Source organism: Sinocyclocheilus anshuiensis, unplaced genomic scaffold (genome assembly GCF_001515605.1).
Source record: "Sinocyclocheilus anshuiensis isolate Anshui unplaced genomic scaffold, SAMN03320099.WGS_v1.1 scaffold631, whole genome shotgun sequence".
Classification (NCBI taxonomy): domain Eukaryota; kingdom Metazoa; phylum Chordata; class Actinopteri; order Cypriniformes; family Cyprinidae; genus Sinocyclocheilus; species Sinocyclocheilus anshuiensis.
The window spans coordinates 729499-737219 of NW_015548268.1; the positions used below are offsets into that span (position 1 = coordinate 729499).

Below are 7721 nucleotides of genomic sequence, written 5' to 3' on the forward strand. Positions count from 1 at the left end.
ACATTGAAAAAGATAGATAGATAGATAGATAGATAGATAGATAGATAGATAGATAGATAGATTATTATTGTTATTATTATTATTTTATTTTAATTTTTTTATTAAATGCCATTTTGTGAAGGCCTGCCAAATCTAACTATTAGTAAAATTATTGAATAATAATTTAGCTGTAAATCCACATGATGACCTTTTACCTGACGATCTCATCCGGGATGATCCCTCATGTTCAGACACCTTCACTAATTTAGCGCACTACCAGATGCCTTCAACAGAGATTGTCATACTATTGGGAGATGAGAGGGTCTGTATTACATTACATTACATTTACATCTAGACATTTAGCAGACGGTCTTATCCAAAGTGACTTACACATGAGGACAATGGAAGCAATCATATAATAAACAAAAATAAAACAGATTGAATAGAAAAAGAATAGAGCAAGCTAGTGTTAGAGGCCTTTTTTGCTTTTGTTAATTGTATAATAAATAAAATGAAAACAAATAGATAGAATACAAAAAGATTAGAGAAGCAAGTGTAATTTTTTTTTAAAGAAAACACCCAGTTAGTAAATAAATAGAAGTCTAAAAGGGGCAATTATTATAATTTTTTTATAAAGAATAGAATTAGAATAGAGAGTATTACTATTGTAGAAAGTGTAACGGTCAACTTGGATCACATGTGCCTTAATAACCAATCACATTACAGCCTTGACGTCATTTAATTTTTAGTCAGAGTTGTGTGACACTCAATCGCTGTTTATGGATACCATAGGAATGAATGAGAAGCGCCGTAAGCTGTATCCCACCTGTCGCAAAAAGACAGTGACTTCTCTTATTAAACGGCATTTTTTTTGGAGTGTAAACTCTAAAACTATTTCAATCTAAAAGTAAAGTTTATTGTAAAATATGTTGAAGATTAACTGATAGGCTGTCGATTCATTAAATGATAAGCTGTTTATTCAGCGTAGTGAAGCCTCTCCTCCATTGACATCAATTTAAAAAAACGGCCTCTGGTCTCTTTTCCCAAGTACTGGCAAAGCGGAAGCGTTAGCATTAGCCGTTATGCTTTTTTTGGATAAAGGTTTCAGGCTTGCCTTCTAGTAGCTTTGAATAACTGCCGGTAAGTGGAGTTCTCAGCAGAGCAGTGTGCTTGTATACTCATATTATTAAATTATTATTATTTTACAAGAACGACGTGAAGAGAGCATGTACAGCTGTTGTTTATATTGCTGTGCGTAGCCTGTGGAAGTAACGTTAGCTGCAGCAAGGGGTTGTATTTTTGTTCAATATTTTCCTAATGACAATTTTATGATTGGTTTATAAAGACTACCACGAACACCTTTTCCCCATTTTTATCACAGAATAAGGCAGAAAATATATATTATAGTTTCTATGCTAAATGATATGTCAGTCAGTACTGCATTTTTCAGATAGTTTATTTATTTATCATCTGGAGATAACTTGAAAAACACATATTTTCGCAGTTGTGTGTTTATTGTCTTCATGTTTCATCCGTAAAAACGTTTCAGTTTTTTATTCATCTCAGCTACAGCTATAGCCGGATGCTTTTGTCCATATTAGGGATTTCCTGCACGTAGTAAGTTATTACTTCTATGAGTCTGTTTTGGACTTTCTGCGCGAGAGCGCCCTCCAGCTTCGAGTATGAATGAAACACACACTGCATGAGAGAGTTCAGTGCTCATTCAGGTCATGCATAGACTATTGATACTGTGTCTTTGAATTTCAATCTAGAAACCTCTACGTGAACACACCTGCCCTAATAAAGTGAGGCGAATTTTATAAAAATATTTTTTTTATTAAATATTAAAAATGCAGCTAACGTTGTTCTACACAAAGCAATATAAACAAAGGCACCTGTTCTCTTTTGTTCTTGCTGTTTGATTGGGAAAAGTTTAAAGGGCGTCGAGGGGTCTTGTCTTTTTTATGTTATCTTACTAAAAACTATTCATATTTTAATCTATTATTAATACAGTATTTATTTAAAAAACATAGAGTGCCTTAAAAATAATTATTACAACACTGGTAAAACAGGCTTATACTGATTTTCTAATCCTCAGAATTATACTTATCAGCCCTGTTTTTATTATCATTATCATTCAAAAAATTAATAAATTCAGAACAGGATTAGAATATAATTCTATTTTAAATAAGACAGAACACATTCTGTACAAAACACCTAATTATATTATACAATATTCTCAGCGAAAGACAATTCATCATTTTCAACCCGACACAACAAATGTTTTTACACACCAAATGTCTTCAAATTTGTCCACCTCCTTCATAGTTAGATAAAAAAATAAAATCATGCCTTATCCTTACTTTTATAAGCCCTTTAAAAACAGAATCAACTTTACAATTATCATCATAGAGGATTTTGTACCTTCTACTAATATATATCACAATTTTTGCTTGTCCTAAAATGAAGTTTAACATTCGTCCTTTCCTCTTCTTATTTGTACAATACTTAAAACCAAAAATAAACACAATCATTGTAAACATTTCATCAACTGCAGAAAATAAAACTTCCAATAAAGCAAATAGAGATCTCAATCTCTCACAATGCATGAAACAGTGAAAAACTATCTCCCTGTAAGTACAAAAATGACATTTATCTTGTACAGTTGGATTTAGGACTGAAATAAAAGCATTAACTGCTATAATACCATGCAATACTCACCACTGAAGATCACCTACTTTTTTAGTCAATGGTGGCTTGTAAATTGAACCCCCAAAAGGCTTAATACCATCCTCAACCCTTAAATGGTCTCTCCAGGGCATATCCACTCGTTGTAATTTTTCCTTAATAATCAATATTACACACACTTTATATAAACTCATACCCCCCATTGAATAAAAGAAAATGTCTCGAAATATTTGAGGTAGCTGAAGAGTTCTCCATGTCCAAAAGAGTCTGTGGTATCACCATGCTCTGAAAGCGATCCTTAACATTTGGGACAGTTCATAGTGATAAAAAAGTCCAGTCTTCTTGACTCAATGTTTCTTGAAACTTTTTAAGCAAAAGATGAACTATCCTTGTTGACCTTATGCCCAGTTTCCGAGCAACTGCATTAGTATTGTCCAAGGTATTACCACTTCTATTAGATTCCTTATTTTCACCATCTTTGCATTTATCAGAACCTGTTGTAAACAAGGTGTTGTATCATCACATATATCTAAGTGTGCACCATTAATTAGAGGCTCTTCTAAAAACCAATGTAGAGACTTATGGGACAAAACTCTTCTGGTCTGCAACAAACACCAGGCTTTTTTAATACTCTAATAAAAAGGGGAAATTAACTTCAAATCAAATTTAGAACAGTCTGACCAAAAAAAAGGGTTCTTCCAAATCCCCACCCACCAACCTTACTTAGAAGACAACCAGCTAAGCCAGTCCAAGATACATTTGATTTGTATAAACATTTCTGAACAAATTGTAGCCTAAAGGCTGCTTTCCTACTTTTAAGATCTACAATGCCTTGTCCACCTTCTTCCTTTGGAAGATATAACACAGCCCTAGGTGTCCAGTGTAATTTGTCCCAGAACAAATTGATAATTTTAACTTGCATTTTTATCAGAGTCCCAACAGGAGGCTCTAAAACAGATAATCTGTGCCACAAAGATGAGGCTACCAAATTATTAATGATCAATGCCCTTCCCCTAAAAGACATTTTAGGCAACAACCATTTCCATCTTCCCAGCCTTCCATCAACAGTTTCGCTAATATTCTCCCAGTTTTTCTGATTAGTTAACTCATCACCTAAGGAAAATTGGGTTTTGCCAGGTGATATGAGGTGGTCACAGTGTGGTTTAAAATATCTTGGTATTTACTAAATACCAAGATATTTTAAACCACACTGTGACCACCTCATATCACCTGGCAAAACCAAATTTTCCTCCTTCCATTGTCCCACCAGGAAAGCTGCACTTTTGGCCCAATTAACTCTTGCAAATAAAAACTTCCCATAACTATTCACAATATCAACTAGCTTATTTATATCATTCTGCCCACTAATTAATATAATTTTATCATCAGCATACTCTGACAGTTTTACTGGTGAAAAGAAATGTTCACATTTAAAACCCTCTAACTCTGCTCTAATTTTATTTAACAAAGGTTCCAATGCTATTGAATACAGCATCCCTGACAGTGCACAACCTTGTCTTATGCCTCTGTGAATTTTAAAAGGACTAGACAAGCCACCATTGACTTTCAGTATACTTTCAATGTCACCATAGAGCAACTTAATCATCGCAATCAACTCAGATGGGAAACCAAATTTCTGAAGGGTATGCCATAATAACTGATGTTAAACCCGGTCAAAAACTTTTTTCCGGTCCAGGGTGAACAGACCAACCTTTTGACCAAAGAATCTAGAGACTTCAAACGCATCTCTAATTAAAGATATGTTGTCCACTATCTATCTGTTGGGTGCACAATAAGACTGATCTGTATGAATTACCTGTCCCATCACCTCCCTCAGTCTGTTAGCCAAAGTTTTTGATAAAATCTTGTAGTCGGTGCATAACAAAGCCACTGGCCTCCAGTTTTTAACCTCTTTGAGGTCACCTTTCTTTGGTAGCAGCGTTAAGACCACTTTCCTGCAACTCAATGGCAGTCGCCCTTCCATCAAGCTGTTGCTTAACACTGCCAGCAAGTCTTCTCCCAGAAAGTACCAGTAAGCCTTGTAAAAATCCACAGACAACCCATCTAAACCTGGTGCTTTGCCATTCTTCATACTTTGCAGTGCCTTGAAAAGCTCCTCTTCTGTTAGAGGATGCACCAGACCAGCACACGACTCCTCGGTCACTTGTGGAAGATCTAAAAGGAATTGATTTGTTGACTGGTCCTCCACACTTTCGCAGGCGTACTGCTCCTTATAGAAGCCAACAGCCCTTTTACGAATATCAGATTCCCTAGTTAGATCAATCCCACCCACAGACCGTAAACACTGATGCTTAATGCTTTTCCTTTGGCCATTTTTCTTTTCCAGACTGAAGAAGAATTTGGACGGGGCATTCATTTCAGAAATACTCTGAAATCTAGACCGAACCAAAGCCCCTTGAGCTCTGCTTTCCAACAGATCAGCTAGTGCAACTTTTTATCCTTAAGAGTCTGTATTTGGCCTCGCTCTCCATAAGCGCCACTCAAAACTTGGAGCTCTGCAATATCCTTCTCTAAGCTTCTTATATTTTGAATAGTGTCCCTAGTGACATTAGAAGTAAATTGTTTACATAATTCCTGTATCTTCAAATTTCCAATATCCCACCATTGATGTATAGATGTAAAGTTACACTTTTGGGTTTTCCATCCCATCCAAAAGAAAAGTAAACATTTTTCAAAAGAAGCATCTTTAAGCAAAGCACTATTAAAGTGCCAATATGCACTCTTATGCTTGACAGACTTAATAAACATACAAGCTTCCACCATTGAATGGTCAGAAAAGCCAACAGGATGAATACAACTAGATTTAACAAGACTTGTCTGTTTCTTCACACAGGTTAAGATTTTCTTTTCACTGTTGGCACTTTAACCTGTTAGCCATCCAGTGTTCCGCCCGCGGTACACTACATACTTCGAGGGTTAACTTTGTGAAACACACAAAAAATTAAAAAACGTTAAACGTGTCATATATCTTTGGAAAGCTGAGATTCTTTTTAAGATACAATCAACACAGCAGGTACAATCAGTGTCTTTGTCAGACCAACAACAACCAAATAAACAATAACAAAACTGAAGGAACTCACCTATGAAGCCTCCTGTTAGTCCACTAGTTCATTATATTCCAACAAAAATGGTGTAGTTACACTGTAAAGGGTCCAGACTATCCAATTCAGGGAAATATTTAGTCCATAACACATTTATATGTTGATAAACATCCACGGAGTGTAGGAGTATCATTTCAGATTAGCCGACGGAGCCCTCACCGCTTCGGCGCATTCTGCAGTATAGCTCGTGTTTGCATGTAAACAACACGGAGAAATCGATGTTAAAATGGCCGCTGAACTCTGCCCTTTTGATTGACACCTTATTTGAGCCAATAGCTGCATCTATGAGGTGTTTACAGGCAGAGATAGCCAACTAGCACCCAGAATGACGGATGAGGCCGCCTCTCTTTGATCGACAGTAGATCGATCCAATTGCATCAGAGTTTGCAAATGACTGTCGTTTCTGATAGCCAATGACCTTCTGAACAGAATAATATGTGACTTGAGTGGGCGTCTTTGATATATCAGCGCAGAAGTGCGTGCGCAAAGGATTACAGAGACTGGTGCATCTGAGCATAATCGGCGCTCTATGAGAGACACGGGGAAGAGGTGGTTAGCGGTCAAAAACTATCAAAGAGAACGCGAAAAACAACCCGTTTGTTCTAAGACGTTGTTATGCAATGTATAACAATAAAATTGTCCGGAAAATAAAAGTGTTTTTTGCCGGAGCGAGAGATATTTTATCCATTGAAGCAGATGAGCGGATATGGCTTTGTTAGAATGGAGACGCCGCTCTCAACAAGTAAGTGCTTTATTATATTATATAATTATATTTATATATATTTTACATATAATTATGTATATTATACATTTTACTGTATATATTGAGGTATGTGTTTGTATTTTGTGGTTGATGTGTTACCGCTAACTTCTGTCATGTGTGTGTGTGTGTGTGTGTGTGTGTGTGTGTGTGTGTGTGTGTGTGTGTGTGTGTTTTTTTTCAAATGTATAGCTTTTATATATGACTTACAGTGATGTATACTGTAGTGTTTTATATTGAAGTTCAGTGCAGTAGTTTGTTAGTGCAGAAGAGAAGATGGAGCTGCATGTGTTCTCTGCTATACAGTGCTGTCAGAGTCAGTGTGCTGGTTTGTAGATGGAATCCAGTGTGAGGGGTAGTGGTAGGTGGGTAATTATCGTTTTGCTATCTGGTTCGGGTCCTGATCCTGCGGTATCGTCTGCCTGATGGTAGCAGTGAGAATGATGATCTTCGTGCTTTCCTCACACATCTCTGTGTGTAGATGTCCTGGAGGGAGGGAAGCTCACCTCCAACGATGTGCTGGGCTGTCTGAACTAGTTTCTGCAGGGCTTTCCGGTTGACAGCGGTGCAGTGCCCGTACCAGGCGGTGACGCAGCCAGTCAGGATGCTCTCCACAGTGCAACTGTAGAACTGTCTGAGGATTTTTGAGCTCAGACCAAATTTCTTCAGTCGCCTGAGGAAGAAGAGACGCTGGTGGGCCTTCCTCACTACTGACTGTGTGTGAGTAGTCCAGGTTAGGTCCTCGGTGATGTGAACGCCGAGGCACTTGAAGCTGCTGACCCGCTCCACTGGAGTCCCATCGATGGTGATGGGGGAGTGCTCACTGGTCCGTCTCCTGAAATCCACCACCAGCTCCTTGGTCTTCTTGATGTTCAGAGAGAGGTTGTTGTTGTAGCACCTGTTAGTCAGTTAGTGCACACCTCTTCTCTGTGTGTGTGTGTGTGTTTTATGTGTTTGTGTTTGAGGTGTTCTTGCTAACTTCTGTCATGTGTGTGTGTGCGTGTTATATGTGTTTGTGATTTGAGGTGTTCCTACTAACTAATGTTGTGTGTGTTGCTTTTTTTTTTTATATCACAGACAATCATCTGACATTGAATCGAGTGAAGTCTGGGAGCCAGTCAGCAAAAAGCCATATATTGAGGGACATGATGACAGCACCTCTGAAAAAAATC

General features: G+C 37.5%; 1 protein-coding gene and 1 long non-coding RNA gene across 2 annotated transcripts in view; one reads left to right on the plus strand and one right to left on the minus strand.

The window, feature by feature from the left end:
• LOC107655690 (uncharacterized) overlaps positions 1 to 7721 on the plus strand; it is a 23338-nt gene that overhangs the window by 7236 nt on the left and 8381 nt on the right. The window lies entirely within an intron of this gene.
• LOC107655704 (uncharacterized) overlaps positions 7607 to 7721 on the minus strand; it is a 2458-nt gene continuing 2343 nt past the window's right edge. Inside the window, exon 2 of the long non-coding RNA XR_001630473.1 lies at positions 7607 to 7707. This is a non-coding gene — a long non-coding RNA (uncharacterized LOC107655704). The remainder of the gene's footprint in view (positions 7708 to 7721) is intronic.